Below are 21,051 nucleotides of genomic sequence, written 5' to 3' on the forward strand. Positions count from 1 at the left end.
ATTCCCAACTCGGAAATTTTCGGGCAGCTCCAAAAACTGTCAAATACGGACATTTTCCTATTTCATGCTTTGTACGATGCGGACACGGACCAAAAAAATACAGACAGTCCGTACAAAATACGGACATATGGCAACCCTCCCTAATCATGAATTTGACAAGTATGAACAGGTCATAACAGGCGAAGTACGAGTAGTGTAGCTGAACAAAGCAGTGTGTGTGGTTAGGGATGCGCACGAGACAAGATTTCTGGGTGTCTCGTCTCGAAAATGAGCTGTAAAAATGATGTCTCGACTCGAAAAATGCATATTTTTCTATTGGAAGAGCCGTGTCTCGACTCGAATTTTGTCAGGAAAATCCTGTCTCGACTCGTCTCGTGCGCATCCCTATGTGTGGTGATCAGTTTGGAGAAATGTTGCAGTTCGAGCAACACGCAAGCATCAAATTCATGAACAAAGTGGGGAAATTTGCTTTAGAGACTTTTAATAACCATAAAACCAGTTTAGGACCATCGGATTTTTGGCTCTTCCCAAAGCTAAAAATGGGCCTCAGAGGTACCCGTTTCGCTATCGAGAGAAAAGTTCGAAACCCACACAACAGCTGAACTTCGAAAGATAGCATACAAGGGACTTTCATCAGTTGAGTTGATTTTGAGTTTAACGTCCCTTCATCAGCGAGGCTATATGAGACGTGGACCTACTTATTAACGTGGAATCCGAACCACATTAGCCCCGCCGGGAATCGAACCCGGGTCTTCCACTTCAAAACTTTCATCGGTGTTACCAATACTGGCAGGAGCAGTGGAGCAGATGTGTGTGTTCCGAAGTTACCTACTTGGAAACTTATTAAGTAAATAAGTATTTAAATTGTGAAGAGTTAAAGCGTGAAGAGTGTAAAGAGAGGTAATGAAGAGTTAAAACAAAATTTCGGGATTTTTTTGGCTGCCCCTCGTATACAACGTGAAAATCTTAAGTTTGATTTTTTGCACTTTTCGGCCACTCTCCCATTCCCCAGACCAAAAACTTTAGTTACATGAACAAATATTTAAAAACAGAAAATAATTTAAGTTTTTAAATTTGCCAAGCAGAAATTCATTTAGCTTTGTTCTAGCCGTTGGATTCCTTGGACGGATTAGTATATTTCGCATATTAAGTATTATTCTGAGCATTATACTAACCCGCTAATCTCAACAACTTTGTGGGTATTCTATCAAGCAAGGATTATATATATATATATATATATATATATATATATATATATATATATATATATTCTCCCATAGGAATATACGGGAATCGATTGTTGATTATCCAAATCTTTGAGATCACTGAAAGCATCATTTCCATAAAAAAAAAAAAAAAAAAACTCAATTCATAGCTTTTGAGTCTCTACATTCTGGCCAAAATTGATTGTAATCCATTAAGAGTCTTCATCCCGGCGAAATTAAAATACCGCTAATTTTACATTAATTATGTGATATCTTCAAATAGATAAAAGATATTCGAAATGTGGAACAAGACCGCCCTAGACAATATTATTTTACATGAGAAACCGCCATCACGACTCACTTATCTGCTTTCGATTTCGAGCCATTTTAAAAATCGGCATTTATTTTCGCGTTTCTAAACAGCTGAAAACATAAAGCCACTAGATGACTTGTAATAACGGTACCTCACGCAAAACTAAATTGTCTAGGGCGCTCTTGTTCCATATTTCAATTATCTTTTATCTATTTGAAGATATCACATAATTACTGTAAAATTATCGGTATTTTAATTTCGCCGGGATGAAGACCCTTAATTAGTTCTTAAAGAATTTGTGCCTCCCGGACAGACACATAGACATACTGCAGAAATGGGTATCCTTACTTATTTTATCCTCAAGAGGTCTGTCCTCACCCTCATTTCTGTAGGTGAGGGTGAATGCCAGTGAGTGTGATGGAGTTGATTGATGTGAGTGTGAGTAAGGGAATCAAGAATATTTGAGTGTGAGGAAGATGAATGAGTTTAAAAGTGAGTGATTGTGAGTGTGAGGGAGTTGATTGAGGGTGAGGGCATCAACAATATTTGATTTTATGAGGACGAGTGAGTGTGAGTGTGAGCCAGTTGATTGAGTGTGAGGGCATCAATAATATTTAAGTGTGAGAGCGAGTAAGTGTGAGTGTGAGGGCATTGATTGAGGGTGAGTGAGGGTAAGAAAAAATGCCCATCTCTGGCATACAGTAAGCATATAAAGGAGTTTTTGGTAAACCAAGCTCCTTAAAAAAACTGAATGAGTTGTACCAATAAGGTATGCAATAGGGAATTCTTTTATATTTAAATAAAACACCATATTTAGGTATGAATAAGAATTGTGCAATAGAGACCTGCACGGGCCGAATCCAACCCGAATGTACCTAGGCCCGACCCAGCCCGGACCGGAAAAGTTTTGGAGATTTTCGACCCGAGACCGGCCCGGCCCGATAAGTTTTTTAAAATTCTTGGCCCAAGCCCGGCCCGGGCCCGATAAATTTTAAAAGCTTTTGTACTGACCCCGGCTTGACAAATTTTAAAAAAAAATTTAGCTCGAGCCCAATCTTTCTCAAAATTTAGTATTAAACTTGACCTAATCCTCAAAAAACATTTTCTAAACTCTGTTTCACAACCTGAAGTTTGTCTCCTGAATGGTACCATTTGTGTTTGCAAGTTGCTATTTTAGAGATAGATCACAATGAATTTATATTGTGTTACTGCAGAAACAGGAGCAGTTCAATCCAAAGGATGTACACTAAAGGATATTCAATAAGAATTATAACCTCAGTTAATTACTTGATAAAAATTAACAGAAGATAAATTGAAAATTTTGAATATTTAGAATGTCAAGTACCGTAGCTTTTCCTGGCTTACGTAAATATTGGTATGTGTACATAGGCGTGCGCACACCCTTGGATTAGGGGCAGGGGGAAAATTAGTAGTGTTACTTCTTAAAATATGTAACTAACTTGTCATTCCGTAACGAATTTGTAATTCCAATTATCGTTTAACGAAAGTCAATAATTATTAAAGAATTGCAATTAATCGGCCCCAGCCCGGCACGACCTGAAGAGAAATCGGTGTCGGCCCGCCAAAGCCCAGTCTGGCCCGTGCAGGTCTCTATTGTGCACCTCCTGAGCAAGAAGAGATTTGTTTGTTTTGTTTTAGTGGACTTCAACGTTCCTCCCACGGTATTGAGGCTGTACGAGACGTGGATCTATAGTTTAAGGTGTAATCCTAACCGCCGTAATGCACTGAACGTTCTCCCGTCGGGAATGGAACCTGGGAACAAGTGCACCAGAGATAAGCACTCTAGCCGCTAGGATAGTTGAGAGGACGATAGAAGGGATCTGTTTCAACTTCCGATAGGATTAAAATTATTAATTCATACCGTTTGCAAATGATATGGTCCATGTTGCGGAATCTAAAGAGAAAATCAATTAGTTGTTAGAAAACTTGGGGAAAGGTTGTGAAAAATATGGAATGTAAATAAATGTTAGAAAGACAAAAGCAATGGGGATTGGAACGAAGCGATTGGTGTCTAATATAGAAATAGGAAGGGAGAAAATAGAACAGGTGTCTAATTTTCGATACCTGGATAGTGTTATAAGTGATGATATGAAGTGTGAAGGTGAAATAAAAGCAAGGATAGGAATGGCGAAAGAAGCCTTCAGAGGGAAGAAAAGTCTCTTTTGTGGGACCTTGAATAGTATTCAGAAAAAGACTCATAAAATACTTCGTGCGGAGCATTGTATTGTATGGATCAGAAACATGGACATTACACAAAAGTGATGAAAAACGACTGGAAGCTTTCGAAATGTGGGTGTGGAGAAGAATGGAGAGAATTAGCTGGATCGAGCGGAAAAAGAATGAGAGAGTGTTAGAAATGGTGGGGAGAAAAGAACAATTTTAGATATTAAGAAGAGGAAGAGAAACAGGTTGGGACATTGGCTAAGATTTATTTGTATCGTGTGGGACGTGCTAAACAGTATAGTGGCAGGAAAGAGAGGGAGAGAGCAAAGGAGACTAACAAAAAAAAATCATGCGTGAAGACAAAGAGGTTAGCGGATGATCGTGGAGCATGGAGGCTTCTCTGCTGCGAAAAGTGACTTGCCAATAATGGCAGAATACCTATCATGATAATAATACGCCATTATTTCGTCAACAACTATAATAAGTCTGTTCTAGGTAGGTTATAAAGAAGTTACTGACAAAAACAATAATAACAAAATGAAATAACTCATTAATTACATTCAAACATTCTAATAATATAGTGTCAACACAAACCAGGCTAGTATTTACACACGGCCCACGGAGACCAGGGCTCAGGGCAGCATATTTTTTAAAAAATCGAGCTTGAAGGGTGATATATGGAAAAACGAGGCTGTCCAAAAGAGAAATTTAAGAGAGATCGATTCTGAAAACAATGTTGGTACTACAGCGCTACCGAGTTTCTCATTATGATGCTACTGGTACTAGAAAAAGCTGAGGCGACTGCTTATTGGCTGTCAGAGTAATCCGTATAATCTTTGGGCAATATTAAAGTTTTTAAATTTAGTTATTTAGTTATTTATTTCGGAAAAACAATAGGCAAATTCTTAATTACAGTTTTCTATCATTGTAAGGTACACTTTAAAATACATACATAATAACATAATATGATAGCAAAAAAATATGTTTGATACGTTAAAATACATCTAGTGCAGTTTACAGCTAATTTATTTAGGATGAACATTTTGTTTATAACTAAAAACATCTATATCTGAGTGCCCTTGAGACATATATAACAAACACGTTTTTCAGAGAGGCGATACATCGAATGCATTAGTCCTTTGGCTGAGTTAGAATATGCCATTATGAGGTCTCGTTGCTCTACGTGGGGCATGAATTTTGATTTCTGATAACAAATATTCTGAATCTATAGCACTATGAATTATTTTATGTAAGAAAGATAAGATGAAATGAGTTCTTCTGCTTTCGAGTGATTGTAATGAATACTTGTTTCGAAGATTTTAATAGTTCTTACATTTTGGATATATCCCTGTTCCTTTATATATCAAAAAGCGCACAAATTTATTTTGAATGTTTTCGATTTTGTTTATATATTTCTTACTATTAGAACCCCATATTATCGCTGCATATTCCACCTTAGACCGTACATAGGCAGTGTATAATGTTTTGAGGACATTAGTGTTAGAAATAATCACTTCCTAATCTCATCACAAAACCAAAGTTTCTAAAGTCCTCACCAACTACTCTATTGACATGAATATCAAATGATAGGTTTGACTACAGAGTGACTCCAAGATCAGTAACATAATCCACTCTCTCAAAAAATGTTTGATTAATAGTATACACATTGCGTAAATAGTTCGTTTTCCTGGTTTATGATACTATTTTGCATTTTTAAACATTTAGCAGCAATTTGTTTGATCCACACAATTGGGAAACTGCATTAATGTTACTTTGCAAAGAAATTGCGTCTAATTCCGTGAAGATACTGCGATAGATTTTTAAATTGTAAGCAAACAATAGTTTGTGGGAAGATGTTGTTACAGGTGGCAAATCGTTAACAAATAGTATACGTAAATAGTAGAGGTCCTAAATTCGATCCCTGAGGCACCAGAGTTCACGATATATTTCTTAGTTAAAATATTCTTGTATCGAACGTGATGTTTGTGGCAAAGAAAGGAAGCTATAAGTTGTTGAAGATTTTGTGAAAATTTGAATGTCACAAGTTTGGTGAGAAGTACATCATAATTAATTACGTTCAACACCTTGGACAAATCTGTATAAATTGCATCTACTTGTTACTTTTTATCAATTTGATTAGATGTAAAATGTATGAGCTCTGAGAGATTGGTTACAGTTGGTCTCTTTGACATGAAACCATATTGAAAGGGAGATATGATTGACCGAATATGTAAATAAATTTTTCGTATATAATAATAACAAATACCTTAGATGGGTCAGATAGAGTTACCGGTTGATAAATTTTTATTTGGTCAGTAGGACAACCTGTTTTGGGAATATGACACACTCAACCAATCTTCCATTTGGAAGGAAACGTAGAAGAAGCTTTGACTTGTTAAAAATAACTTGTAGGGTATGTTTCAGTATTCTGAGTAGCCTTTAATGATATATGGTGGTAGGTTTGTAGAATGTGTCGTCTACATATCTGTAGAAACCTAAAGTATTCTACAGATATGTAGACGACACATTCGTCATATGGCCCCATGGCAGACAGAAACTCGACGAATTCCTGCAGCATCTGAATTCTATACACCGCAACATCCAGTTCACTATGGAAACAGAAACAGAAGGAAGACTCCCGTTCCTGGACGTACTCGTATACAAGAAACCAGATGGAAGTCTAGGCCATTCAATCTACAGGAAACCCATGCAAACTGATCTCTACCTCGATGCGACCAGTTTTCATCATCCTGCACAGAAGATGGGGGTGTTAAATACTCTAATACATAGAGCATACCAAATAGCAGATCCAGATAATATAAGCACAGAACTGTCTCACCTGGAAACGGTATTCAAATTCAACGGATATTCGTCGAAACAGATCAAGACAGCCATGAGAAAATACAGTAGCAGAAATTGCACCACAAAAGAGGACAACACGGCAGACAAGGAAAATATTGCAGTTATTCCATATATGGGAAAAACCTCCAACCAACTAGCAAGACTATTGAAGAAATTCAACATCAAGACTGTACACTGCCCTCTACCGAAGATCAGGAGTTTATTACCAACTGCAAAAGACTCATTGGGATTAAAGACACCAGGCATCTATAGGATCACCTGTGAACGTAACGCCACTTACATAGGTGAAACGGGAAGGAACATTGAAGACAGAATGAAAGAACACCAGCGACACACCAGACTTAAACACCTGAAAAATCTGCAATAGCCGAACACTGCATACAATACAATCATACAGCCATGTGGGACCAAATTGAAGTACTAAAGAAAAGCAAACAGTTCTGGGACAGGAAAATACATGAATCACTATTCATCCGTTCATACAAGCTATCCATCAACAGAGACGAAGGTTATCATCTACCTGACATCTGGATCCAGCTTCTCAGTACGAAAAGAACCTTCAGCCAATCAGAGAGCAGTTTCCACCAGCAAAATCAGAGCACACCATTGGCCAACAAAAACAACCAATAGAAACACAGCAATTCCTAAAGACCACAATATAAATTGTACGACCAACACACTCCAACACATACATCAATCATCCCCGCCGAGAGAAGTGAGAAGAGTGCATCGCGTAAACAGTTTCTATACCTAACACTATGGTGCGTAAACGAACACGGAAGACTAACACTTCCACAACAGACAATTTCATAACACCACAAGATTCTGACTCACAACAGTCAACAGAAACAGAGAAGAACTCCGACATTTCACCCACCAACACCAATACAGAGAAGAACTCAGAAACCTCACCCACTATCACAAATACAGAGAAGAACTCAGAAATCTCACCCACCAATACAAATACAGAGAAGAATTCAGTAACCCCACCCACCAATACAAATACAGAGAAGAACTCTTCTACCCCCGAAAGAAAACTTTCCATTCTAAAACATTACGTATTCACAAACCTTGCTGCCCATTTCTATGAAATCAATGCATTTTTCAATTATATAAGTGAGAATATTCCAGACTATAGAAGCGGTCTAAGAGGCCGTCAAACCAAAAATGGAGAAGGATTTCACCTACTCATTGAAAACCAGGAGAACCTCGATGCATTTCACAACCAGTTTCAAATAACAGATTTCGGCCCCAAAGCCAAAATGACCACCATACAGAATCCTGAAGACATCAAGAAGGCAGACGGCCTCTTACCATCATCTCAGAACATACAAAACAAGAAAAACAGCACACATGTTTATACATGCGTCATAAAAGGTGTCGATGTAGACTTCACAGTTCAAGAGCTCAAGGATTCATTCACAGATGCCGGATTGGATTACTGCAACTTAACAAGAATTCGTAACTCTGCTGGCCCACTTCCACTAATAAGGCTTTTTTCCACTAATCCAGAAACCATTAGCAGTCTAATTGCGAAGGGTATAATCATCAACAACAAGAAGCATCGAGTAGAGGCATCAAGATCAGCGCCAAGACCTACACCATGTTATAACTGTTACAATTACGACCATCCTACCCATCTTTGTACTCAGAGTAGAGTGTGTTTTCGTTGCGGCGAAAGTCACAGTTCACCTTGTGGAAGACCAATCAATCGCTGGTTCTGTGCTACCTGCAAGACAATAGGACATCGTACCGGTAGCAGTGATTGTCCCAAGAGGCCTCAATTCACAGAAAGAAGACAGATCATCCCAAACATATTAAATCCTATTGAATTTCCAGCACTTCCAGAATCTGGCTCTTGCAAGGACCACAAACAGAATCCTACCATCCAAGAAGATGAAGAAGAAGAAGAAGAAGATCCAAACTCACAACCGACCCACCAATGTTCAGATTTTCAAGACAAAATTAATGCAGCCATAGAACAGACCACCAATTCCATCATGAAATGGGTAGCATCAATACTTGCAATAGTTACCGAAACACCGAAACAAAAAACACTCCATCAGGCCATTTCTCAAGCCACTCGTCAAATATTCAGGAAACAATTAAATATTCTTACAACCACCCATGGCAACATCTACATCACTAATAAAAATCTACCATCAGTGGCACAGAAAAACACCACAGTTAATTCCTCACACATTACATAAAATCATCTCACACATACACAACAAATTCATGAATACACACTCATATAATTACAATAACACACACACAATGTTTTTGAACTCAGTGCTATAAGCCTCTTTCTTTGGCACTCTCCACGGACTACAAAAGGAAGCAGATATCAAGATCAGAAGCTCATACCAAGAGCACAAGAAGATTTTCCAACGGCCAAGTACAGGACCACGAACAGGACCATGGAAGAACTTATACATCGGCTCCACTCCACTTCGGAATCACACACATAGAAGACCCAAGAACAGAAGCCTAAGTGTTAGGACTTGTTGAGACCAGTTGTGCGCTTTATCGCTGCTACCAACTTATCACATACATTTATTAATATTTTCTCTGGATGAAGTAGCAAAAGCTAATATATCCTTCCATCTTCTGATGGTAAACAGACTATGCCTATGCCTATGCCTACTCCAACACATAGCTCTGAAGATGTTGCCGGTGTATGGTAACGAAAGCTCAGCACAGCAACACTCACTCTGGCAGCAATCCCGAGAACATTGGATTAATAGTAGACGCCAGCAAAGCTTCAAGATCATATCTGTGATTGGTTTATGAAAAATGTAAGAGTTAGTCATAATTTTGGGCTGTAACTCATTAACCAGACTCTACTGTCAAATTGCTAGTGGCATTTTGTGAGCTAGAAAAGTGTCATGAGTTTATGTGCTTCATTATCAGTATTAACTTAATAGGTGGAGTTGCTATCGCATATATATATATATATATATATATATATATATATATATATATATATATATATATATATATATATGTATATATATATATATAATTTGTTCATCTCAATATGATTTATTGATGGTATTAAGTATCATTTTTGGACAATCTATCGTTATACACTAAAAAATATTGTTCAAAGTGGTCCGGAAGTGGGCATACCTCCCCTTTAGTTTCAACAGTATAGTGTTAAACAGCGTGACAAACATCTTGGCATTTGAAGGCGGCGCTCCAAGTTCCCTTTAAATGCTGCTAGCAAACGTTTAGTTTATACACATCCACGTCTACCCCTGCCACCTGATCGTACTGTAGTTCGTCTGCTTAGCCATAGCCACACCCCTTTAACTCTCGGCAACGTCGCGTCAGAGCTTGCGTTTTATTCGTTTAGCTGAAATGCCAAGATGTTTGTCACAGGTCTTAGTTATGGTAGAATGTCTGTAGACAGTTACATTGAAGTCTTAAGAGACTAAAGAGTCATAAACATCGGTATGATCACCATTCATGTAGTAACACATCTGAATTCTGCGCCTCGGGGAAGGTCTTTTACATTGCCCGTAACAAATGCACGTTTTTCCCACCTAAACATTGTTGCTTTTCTTGGTGGATAAATACCAAAGCTGTCTATAAATTTCGCTTTAACACTTTCCGTGTTATGTAACGCTTTTCATGAAGCCAAACCGCAACAACTAATCTTTGTTCAATGCTATATGGACTTCGATCACATACTGTTGATTACTCCTACTTCACTGCAAATGGCTGTTACCAAGCAGAAAACAGCAGAAAACAAATGAATATGGATAGCAATGTTGCCAGACAATGCCAAGCAATGTTACCAAACAAATGTGAGTAAAACCCAAAACCGTCAGAAAACATCAATTAGGGTTACGCTTACTTCCGGACTACCCTGTAGAGTTTTATAATGCAAGTAGCAACAACTAAAGTTCGTTAATTTTAATGAGAAAAATACAAGAAATAACAAACATACAAGAAATAATTATTACAGTCTAGTATCTTAATTACAAAATTGTGGCCTCGCGTAGCGTCGTCGCTAATGCTCTCGCCTTTGGTGCAAGCGGTCCCAGGCTATATTCCCGGTGGGAACATTCGGTCGAAAAATTGTAAAAGCTTTTTCAGACCAATCATCCTGAGTGAGGTTTTCCTGGTTTTCTTTCTTGTTCACACCAGGAAAAAATGCCGGGATGGTACCTAGCATTACAGGTCACAGGGTGCTTCCTTCCTTCCCTTCCTTCCCTTCCCCGGATAGTGGGATCGCCGAGGGACGTCATCCCTCATCCGTAACCGACTAACTTAGCCATTGATACCGAAAGCCCAGAAATCTCATTTCTATTCCTAATCCCAATTATAAAAGTCTGTCTGTGCGTCACGTTATCCTGGAATGTTATAGAACCTTGCTTAAGTGATGTGTAATGTTGATTCCGCAGGGGCGTCTTTTTGGGGGTACAGAGGGGTCAATTGACTCCTCCTCTGAGTTTGAGAAACACGTATTTTTTTTTAAAAAAATTGTATACTAATGAAATAAAAATTGAAACTCTTATGTCGTTAGGCAATCTTGCCCAGGGGCGGATCTAGAAGGTAAACACTGGGGGGACCAGCTAGAACCAGGACGATGATAAGTATATCATGAGTTTGCTATAAACTTTCAAAAATATATAAACAATAGCTTAAATTATTTTGCAATACTAAAGCAACTGGGGGTCTATGCCTCCTGACCCCGTTATAGATCCACCATTGATTTTGCCCCCCTTCCCCTCCTAGCAAAGTCTGAAACAACGTTAATGGTTAGTTGTAGAAAGACTAGGAACAACATGAGAGTTACTTGTAATAAACGGCAAACGTATTCAGGGTGTAAAACTAACTCGCAATATAGAAATATTCACACTGATAGATGTCGTTAGATGCACTGTAATTTGCCTCTGGTGCAAATAGATGTCGCCACCTACTGAACTTTTGAGTATGAAGGAATTTTTTAATAATTACATAAATAATAAAGTATGGATGTGGTGTAATCACTATGCAAACTTAAAAAAAAGCTAAATTCAAACAAACTGAAGTTTTCAATAAGGCATGACTTTAATCTACACTCTACATAGGGCAGAAAACTTCGGTGCAACAACTTGTTTATTACACATTTAAAACAGTTGTACACTCATGTCCAAAATTATTGACGCATATCTATAACTGTATTCATACATGTCTTTGCCGCTTATACACATACTAACATTATAAGAAATACCGCTCGAATTCGTTATCAAGTGATATTCCTAGAACAATATATTTATAGACATGCGACAATAATTTTGGACGTGAGTGTACATAATGCTATATTACTTTTATTAATATTCAATTACAGCAGCCATTTATTGTACGCAGTCTAGTTAGCATTTCTTCAGCTAATGAATTGCAAGAAATACTCATAATTTCGAAGAATTATATATATGAAGTAGCAGAAAGGAGATACAAAACATAAATAAGTAAAGAAAAAGGAACAAATGAGTGTCGGAGGGAGGTCCTTTAGTGTCGGCATCTTCAAAAGCCAACTCATACCCTACTTTTTTTTTTATTATTCCTTTCGTTAGTGCCTAGCACGAATGGTTAACACTATTAAATGTATGTTTGTTATCGCAACACCCTGCGAAAAATCCCTTCAGGTGATGACCAAATTAGTAGTCCTTTTTATTTATTTCTTTTGACTGTAGTAGTAGTAGTATTTAATTTTTCTGTAAAACCACACACACACACACACATACATATATATATATATATATATATATATATATATATATATATATATATATATATATATATATATATATATATATATATATATATTGCAAATGAACTTGCCTCGCATAATCAAAATGGCTACCGTATTAGCTCTAATGACCAAGTAACTGACCCTTTTCTTATTTATTATATATTCCACATATAATAATAATAACATGACTTTTTAACTTCTGAATACATGAATAGTCCTTAAATGTAGTAATAAAAATTACAGTGGTTGTAACTTCGATAATTTTATGAAACAGTAACCGACGAAAGCAGGCAACAAAAACAGGATTAAAGTAGAGAAAGGTTAAAACTAAAGAATGTCGGTATATTCTACATATTATACGTATACACGGTACTTGGAACATAGTCTAATCCAGTGTTGCCAAAACATTGTCACAACCAGTCGCTAAACGAGAGGTGAAAAGACTATTTGGAGTGAAAAGTAACTAGAAAAACAAAAAACAAAACAAAAAAAAATCTAAAATTTCTTGCCTATATGCACTGTTTCAAATTTTCAGATATAATTTATATGGGTTATCATGTTTTTCAATAAGGTCAAGGTTTACTACTAATATTACCAGCGCCGAAACTTAGATTTTTTTCTGGGAGGGAGCAAGCATTAATACACGTATTTGGGGCCCCTAGAAAAAGTTTTTTTTTTCTAATTCTTAAGCCCCCTCTTTCCATCTTTTCCTTACTCTTTATGGGTTCCTCCGGAACCTATGGACCATCTCGAATGACAGGGTCTGCGGGGCCGTTAGTTACGCCCCTGGGCTCGTTCCGTACATAACAAATTAATTAAGGGGACAATATTGACAAATCTCAAAGCCAATGACGAATAAATATTATTTCTAGGGCCCCTAATAGTAGACTTTTTTTTTTTTTTTTTTTTTTTTTTACTGAAATGGGCCCACGACTCATTTTTGTATCATTTACCTTTCGTGTGCTGTTTTGCTTATGTAATATAGTGAACCTGTTTGATGCTTATTTATAATTTCATGTTCGTATCGTGTATGAAGTGAAAAAAATTTTGTCTTAACCTCCTGAGACCCTGCGTATTGCATACAATACGTTTTTCGAACGCCCGTCATGGCTACGAATATTTAAGGACATGCCCGAATCTCGGTTATTGTATTCGGAAAGTATCGAAATTACTGCAGAAAAGGCAGCTGGTTTTTGTTTTTACCTACATGTGGCTCTATTGTCTGCAGAAAACGGGTAGAAGACAATTGGGGTTATGGACGCATCTGATCCAGGTACATTGATGGAATAATTTCTCAGAAAATATATAAAACATAGTGCAGTAAATTTCAAGTTTAATGATTTACATATTTTATGTTATATTACGAAAGGAAATATACAATTTTCCTTGTGTATTGTATGCAATACATAGCAATTTGAGACCCAAAGTACTGCATACAATTCGACCCATTACCGATCAATAGGAAAGCAGTATGACAAAATGATTTTTTAATATGTACTATTGGGTCTATTGTTACCTAATATACAAAATTTAATCAAAAGTTCTTGACAAATAAATGCTCGGATTTCAGGAGGTTAAAATGGGTCCCGAGAAAATAACATGAACAAGAATAACAACAAAACGAAACTTAGCAATCCTACAACCTGCACCCTTAGGAGATGCTCACTAGTTTAGGCGTACTATAGTGATGACCAAATGCAAGACCAAGACCAAGACCGAGGTGGTTTTGGTCTTGCACACCCAGTCTTGGTCTTGGTCTTGGTCTTGCTGCAAGAGTCTCGCAATTCTTGCTTTTAAGAAATCTTATGCTTTTCATATTCTGGATAAACTCTACAATGCGCCAACAGTAATGGAAATACAATGTATATTTCTAAATAAAATATAGTTTACCTTCGTGTAAGTATGATGATAGTATACAACATAGATGACAACCTTTATTTATTTTTTTTTCAATGGGTGCCCACGCTTCACTACTTCTAAGATAAATTACGACGTTTCGTAATCTTTTTATATTTTTTAACAGATTAAATACTCTACTGGTTCCCAAATTGGGGAGACGCGTGAAACTAAATCAAGACTGCACAGATTACTGAAATACCATAAATTGCTGAATTATTTTTACACTCTAAAGGCGTCAGATTTTTAAATTATTATTATTATTTTCAACAAAGATTAGCTAATTTTTGTATTGAACAAACTTCCAATTAAATATTGAGATTTTATTTTACTGATTCCCATGTACTTTATGGAACAGAAACATGGACATTACGCAAAATCGATGAAATAAATATTGGAGGCTTTCGATAAAAGGAGAGAATTAGCTGGGTTGAACAGAAAACGAATGAGAAGGTGTTAGAAATAGTAGCAGTAGAGAAAAAAGAAGAATTTTAGATGTAATTAAGAGGAGGAAAAGGAACTGGTTGAGACATTGGCTGAGGAGGAACTTTATTATGAGGGACATGCTAGAGAATATGGTGGAAGGAAAGAGAGGGAGGGGGCAAAAGAGACTGTAGTTAAAGGAAGGTATTAAAACAGAAAATTGCTACATCAAGACGAAGAGACTAGCTGAGGACCACCGTATATCGAATCTTCTGAGTTGCAACAAGTGACCTGCCAATAATGGCAGAATAGCTATGACATGTTAGCAATATTCGCCAAAAAAAAAAAAGAGAGAGAGAAATTAAAATAATAACGATTATAATCAAACCTCTTAATATTTTAGTATAACTTGAGTAAAAACTGAAAACAGCTCAACTGTACATGTCTTTTGTGTAAACTCAACATATACAAATACTTTTGATCTATATTAGAAATACAAAAACACAGCATTAAACTCCAAGTTATTTGAAATAATTGTACAAAATCACTCTCATTTGTGAATATGGATTATTTATTGTTGTATAATATTATATAACGCTCAATCCTCGTGTGCCATATACCTGAGGAAGCTAAAAGTTATATTGATAAACAATTATTCAACGTATAAGCACCCGCCCATGAAACCCAACTTGCGGTCACATACACAAGTTTTTGTCGATGTCATGGAAATGTTAATTCTCTGTTAACTTTTTTAGCACACATTAAAATTTTCTAACGGAAGTATGATCCTTGGAGCCAAGGCCATACCCATGTAGTCGGCACCTATGGTGTACGGAATTACTGATGTTCAATACTACACTTCTCTTTAGTTTTAGAAGAAGAACACCACTAATACGTTTTGAAATGATGCTAGTTTTACGTCCCACGATTATGCACCGAGGCTAAGAGAAATGGTGATGATGAGAAATGAATGAAATGGTGAAATGAAGAAAGTATAAGGAAACGGAAAAAAACCGAGAAACCTACGCACACGGTCTCTATCCACCAAAAAAGCTCACATGGTGCAAGCTGGAATCGAACCAGGGACCCCAGCACCAAAGGTGAACGCTCTACTACTGAGCCGGTACTTGTGCAAGACTCTTGAGCAAGAGTCTTGGTCTTGGTCTTGATCTTGGTCTTGGTTTTGCAGGTATGGTCTTGGTCTTGGTCTTGGACTTGGTCTTGGTCTTGCAGGTATGGTCTTGGTCTTGGTCTTGATCTTGTTCTTGCATGCAAGACTCTTGCAAAAACTGCAAGACCAAGACTCTAGCGCTCATCACTAGCGTACTAGCATTTGAGGTAGAAGTAATTGGTATAAAGCTGACTTTGGTCTCATTTGATGCAGAATCCATCCAAGATTGACACATTAAAAGCCCACCGCTATCCAAGTTGGGATAATGTATACAGGGTGGTCCAAAGTTGCTGAAAATTTAACTATATATAAAACTACATGAGCTGACATAAATATTGAGTATTTCCTGTAGGGCTACAATAATTAAATTTGGCATGATTGTAGCTTTCCGAGATTAACCTACAGGAAAATTGCCAAAACTGAATATTTTTAATTTGTAGGAGGTCTAAACGAGGGATGAAGAATTTCCGCATGTTATTTAAATGGCTGTTTTTTTTTGGGGGGGGGAGGGATCTATACTCTCATGTTTTAGGTACTTGGAATTGGAATAAAAACTTGAAATTCGGTATGCTTATACGTTTTCGTCAGCGTTAACTAAGTAAATCACTAAAATAAAAAAAATCCAACTGTAGAGTGGTTTTATGGAGAACTGAAAAATCTTTCCCATGTTATTTATATAGGACATCTTCTACACCCTCAAAATGTTTAGGCACTTGCGGCAGGATTAGATAATAATAATAATAATAATAATAATAATAATAATAATAATAATAATAATAATAATAATAATAATAATAATAATAATAATAATAATAATAATAATTCTACCTCAGACCTTAAATTTTTGGCCACACGCCATTAGCAAGAGCAGAAAACGGAGTATATAGTTTCAAATATACATACAACTCTACTGACAAATCAAAGCGGAAATGTAGAATTCTATATACATATTAAGACAAGATTAGAGAAAAGGAAAAATAAACGTTTTGGGCTGGTCTTTTTTTAAAATTTCTTCGTGAGTTGCTCATATTTAAAAATAATAAGAATACATACACTAAAATTAATTTAGTATTTTTATTACTTGTAAAGAGTAATAAAATTTACTACTTTATGTGATAATAACATTTTTATTATCGATAGATATAACGGGATAGGAAATCCAGTTACACTGGTTTCTAGTCGTAATGAGAAAGCAAGTTGCTTTTACCTGTCTATGTGTATGTTAAGAAACAAAGCTAGTGTTCTATTGGGTTATATTTTCACGACTATCTGGAAACGAAACGGAAATTACACTTTTGTTTGGTGTATCTGTTTCTGGATTGAATGCACACTGAAGAACTGGTGTCTCGATGCCACAATAACACATAATAAAAAAATATTAGTTAATAGATTGTTGAATTAGCTAAAAAAAAGCTAGTTTTGGTTAGCTCCTCGAATTTTGATGCTATTATTATTATTATTATTATTATTATTATTATTATTATTATTATTATTATTATTATTATTATTATTATTATTATTATTATTATTATATTGAGATCCTGAATATGCTTGCAAGATTTATCGGTGTATTTCTGTAACACCTTGTAGACCTGAATTCAAGTTACATAATACAGGTTCAATATATATAATACATTCTCTATATAAAACTTATCTGAAGCAGGGCTTGAAAACATTTGTTGCTACACAAAAAGCACTTTTAGGAACACTTCCAGTATACAACACGCACAGTAATTAAAACATGAACATTATTAACATGTTGCGATAAAGATTCTTTATTTTATTTTTTTTCTGCAAAGAAAAAAAATTGCTTAGGTTGATTTATAATTAAAAAACAAAGGGACCGTGATTTACTTAACATAAATACATCTGATAGCTTTCATATATGAAAGCATATGAGAAAAAAAATTATTATGATTGAATTGTGTGATATAAAGAATGTTTTATGATGTTAAATTATATGCTTTGCACTCTATAATTGGTGTAATTAAATATGGTGTGTGATATCAAAAGAAACCACTGTTCACATGATTTTGTTTTCTAAGGCATTTGTTTTTTCATTGTAGTCCTAATATACTTAAAGTAAATTTTGCACCAAAATTAACAAGGAAAAAATGCAATAAAACTGAGATACATTAAATAAAATTATTGTTAAAAAAGTGAACACACACATACAACTTACTTTGTAATATGTTAGTTTTCAACCTAGGGTAGCGTGAATGACCAGCAAGTAGGTTCAAACTAATGGAAAGTTCAGCCATTTAGGGCAAAGGATTCTCAGCCGATGGGCCATGTCGTGACCTATTGATGAGTCCTGAAAGTATATTTTTTTTATTTAATAAACTTCAACATGCAGCCTGTTCGGCTAGTTTACACTTAAACTATTATTATTATTATTATTATTATTATTATTATTATTATTATTATTATTATTATTATTATTATTTATTAAAATCCCATGATCTTTCCATTGTATTTCTTGTCTGGTTAGAATCATACTTGTCCCAAAGAAAGTTTGTTGTTAAGTATTAAGGTAGTCTTTCTGATATATCTAGCATTTTCTCCGGTGTTCCGCAAGGGTCAAATCTCTGACCACTTCCATTTCTTATGTTTATTAATGATATAACTGAAAATTTGGATTGTAAATGTTTGATGTATGCAGATGGCCTCAAAATCTACAAAACCATTGTAACTTTTTATGATTGTTTGGTGCTCCAAAATAATATTAATAAAATACTACTTTGATCTAAAAACCATGTACTGCCTTTAATTTGTAATAAAACCTATTCAATGAGTATTACGAATAATACTAGTCCAATTAACTTTACTTATAATATAAATTAAGCTCTAGTTAGAATTGTAGATACTATTAATGATTTAGGTATTGGTTTTGACAGTAAACTGCTTTTCAAACATCTTGAGAAGATAACCTCCAAAGCGAGAAGGAATCTTGGCATTCTCAAATGGAGGTCCAAAAATTTTAACTCTACCAAAACCTGCCTTATTCTTTATTACTCCAACCTTAGAAGTCATCTGCAATATTGTTCAATTATATGGAATAGAAGTATACATTATACTGTATATCAAGCACTTTGGAGAGGATTCAAAATCTTTTTCTTGCTTGGTTAAGGCTGGAAGTTTAAGTGTTATAAAGGTACAGTATGTCGTTGGGTGAAGTTAGGTTATCGTTGGGTATGTTAAGGTTGTCTGAGAGAAGAATTATTCCGGATCTTAAAATGTTGCATTCAATTCTCCACGGTAACTTGAATTTGTTAACAATGGTAACTTTTTATACGGTCAGTTCTCATATAAGAAATCCGAAAATTTTTAAACCTATCCACTTCCTCAATGACGAAGCCTTGTATAAAATCTTATCAGTGGCCAATGATTTTTCCAATGTTATTGATATTTTTGAACATAATTTTAGCATTACTCAAAGACAATTATATAATCATTTCATAATCACCTGAGAGTATTACTTTCTTTTATATAAAAATATGTTTGTTTTATGTAAGATTTTTGTATTTTTTTCTGAGCGTGTATCATTTGTACTTTATTTAATATTATTGTTTATTTTTATTATTTGCATGTTCTATTTTTATTGTATGGAAATTACAAGTGGGCAGATCAGTCTGTCATTTCCAGTATGCAATAAAAAATTATTATTATTATTATTATTATTTTAGTAGTAGTAGTAGTAGTAGTAGTAGTAGTAGTAGTAGTAGTATTTGCTATAGAGTGATGGAGGTTAAAACTAGCAATGGTTGATTTCTGCCGCTTCTGGTATGAGTGTCACCTCCGGTAACGAAGTCAGCTTCTAAGATTCGATTCTTAACATCCTGGCCAAAATCGATGGTAATCGCTCAAGTAGTTCTTCCAGACGGACGGACGGACGGACACATCCTCTTTACATACGGACAGATTGGGCAAATATATATTAAAAAAAAAGTTTTGATAAACCAAGCTTCTTTAAAAATCAATCCAAACTAAGCTAATCCACTTGGCATAAACAGCACTTTTTGTGGGTCTGAGTCACTCGTACGCCATCTGTTAGAGATCGATTGAACTACGTCCAGTCTATTGATGAACACGTGGTCTATATCAGGAACTTTCTAGACATAGTGGCCGTCTCGTTTTTTTTTTTTTTTTTATTCAAGTGACTCCCCAGTTTTGCCTCACGACGTTGGGTGGAAGCCGACAATTGGGAAGGACGGGCCGGGAATCGAAATCGAGACCAACGCTCTAACCACTAGCCTCTAACCTCTAAATTAAAAAAAAAATTATTTTTGACGTTCGTTGATTATGCTCCGAAGCTATTTATATTGTAGAACGAAAAAATATGGAAAAAAAACTTTATTACCAAACATCAATTTGAAGGCGAAAAAAGTAATCGTTGAGACAGTTGATTAGCTAGTTTGTAAATAGTGTTTATTTAGAATAAAGATTTACTAAAATAGGTCAATGAATAATACAGATTTTAATAATAGATGGCTTAATATATACAGAGTGTTTCAAAACAACACCGACAACGTTTGGAAAGTGATTCCTGACACCAAAATAAGATAAAAAGTATAGACCAACCTGGGTGCACAAATGCTTCCTTTCGGAGTTATAGGCTGCCGAAAACATGAAAAAAATTAAATTTAAAGGCCCATAGCTCCGAAGCTATGGGGCCTACCGTAGTCGGGTCAAGAATTTACTAAGGAACTAATATGTGCTCTATCCAAAAAATACATGTTTTAAAATCCTGCAGTACTTCCGCAACAATTTTTATAGAGGTAGTTAGTGAGTACTTCAGATTATATACCCGTAACCAAATTGTCTGTGCAAAAATTGTTGCGTGAGTACCTTAGGATTCTGAAACATGTATTTTTGGATAGAGCACACATTAATTCCTCAGTAAACTCTTGACCCGACTACGGTTGGTCCCATAGTTTTGGAGCTATGGACCTCTAAAGTTAATTTTTTCATGGTTTCGGCTGTCTATAACTCCGAAAGGAAGCATTTCTGCACCCAAGTTACTCTATACTTTTCGTCTTATTTTGGTGTCAGGAATCACCTCCCAACCGTTGTCGATGTTGTTTAGAAACACCCTATATATATATTCTCTAATAGAGAAACTTACAGCTGTACATTTTTTTGTTCTTAAAATTTGCCGATTTTATTAAACGCTTGCAGGGACATAGATTTAGAAGTAAATGCAGAGAAAATTAAATACATGAAAGCTCGCCGTGGTCATAATACTACAGAT

The 21,051-nt window shown here is 35.6% G+C and overlaps 1 long non-coding RNA gene across 3 annotated transcripts in view; it reads right to left on the bottom strand.

Moving 5' to 3' along the window:
- LOC145690040 (uncharacterized) overlaps nt 1–21,051 on the bottom strand; it is a 404,449-nt gene that overhangs the window by 39,461 nt on the left and 343,937 nt on the right. For all 3 annotated transcript variants that reach the window (XR_014132147.1, XR_014132145.1, XR_014132146.1), the window contains one exon: nt 17,983–18,114. This is a non-coding gene — a long non-coding RNA (uncharacterized LOC145690040). The remainder of the gene's footprint in view (nt 1–17,982; nt 18,115–21,051) is intronic.

This window comes from Thermobia domestica, chromosome 7 (assembly GCF_964235325.1).
Source record: "Thermobia domestica chromosome 7, izTheDome1.hap1.1, whole genome shotgun sequence".
Taxonomy (NCBI): Eukaryota; Metazoa; Arthropoda; class Insecta; order Zygentoma; family Lepismatidae; genus Thermobia; species Thermobia domestica.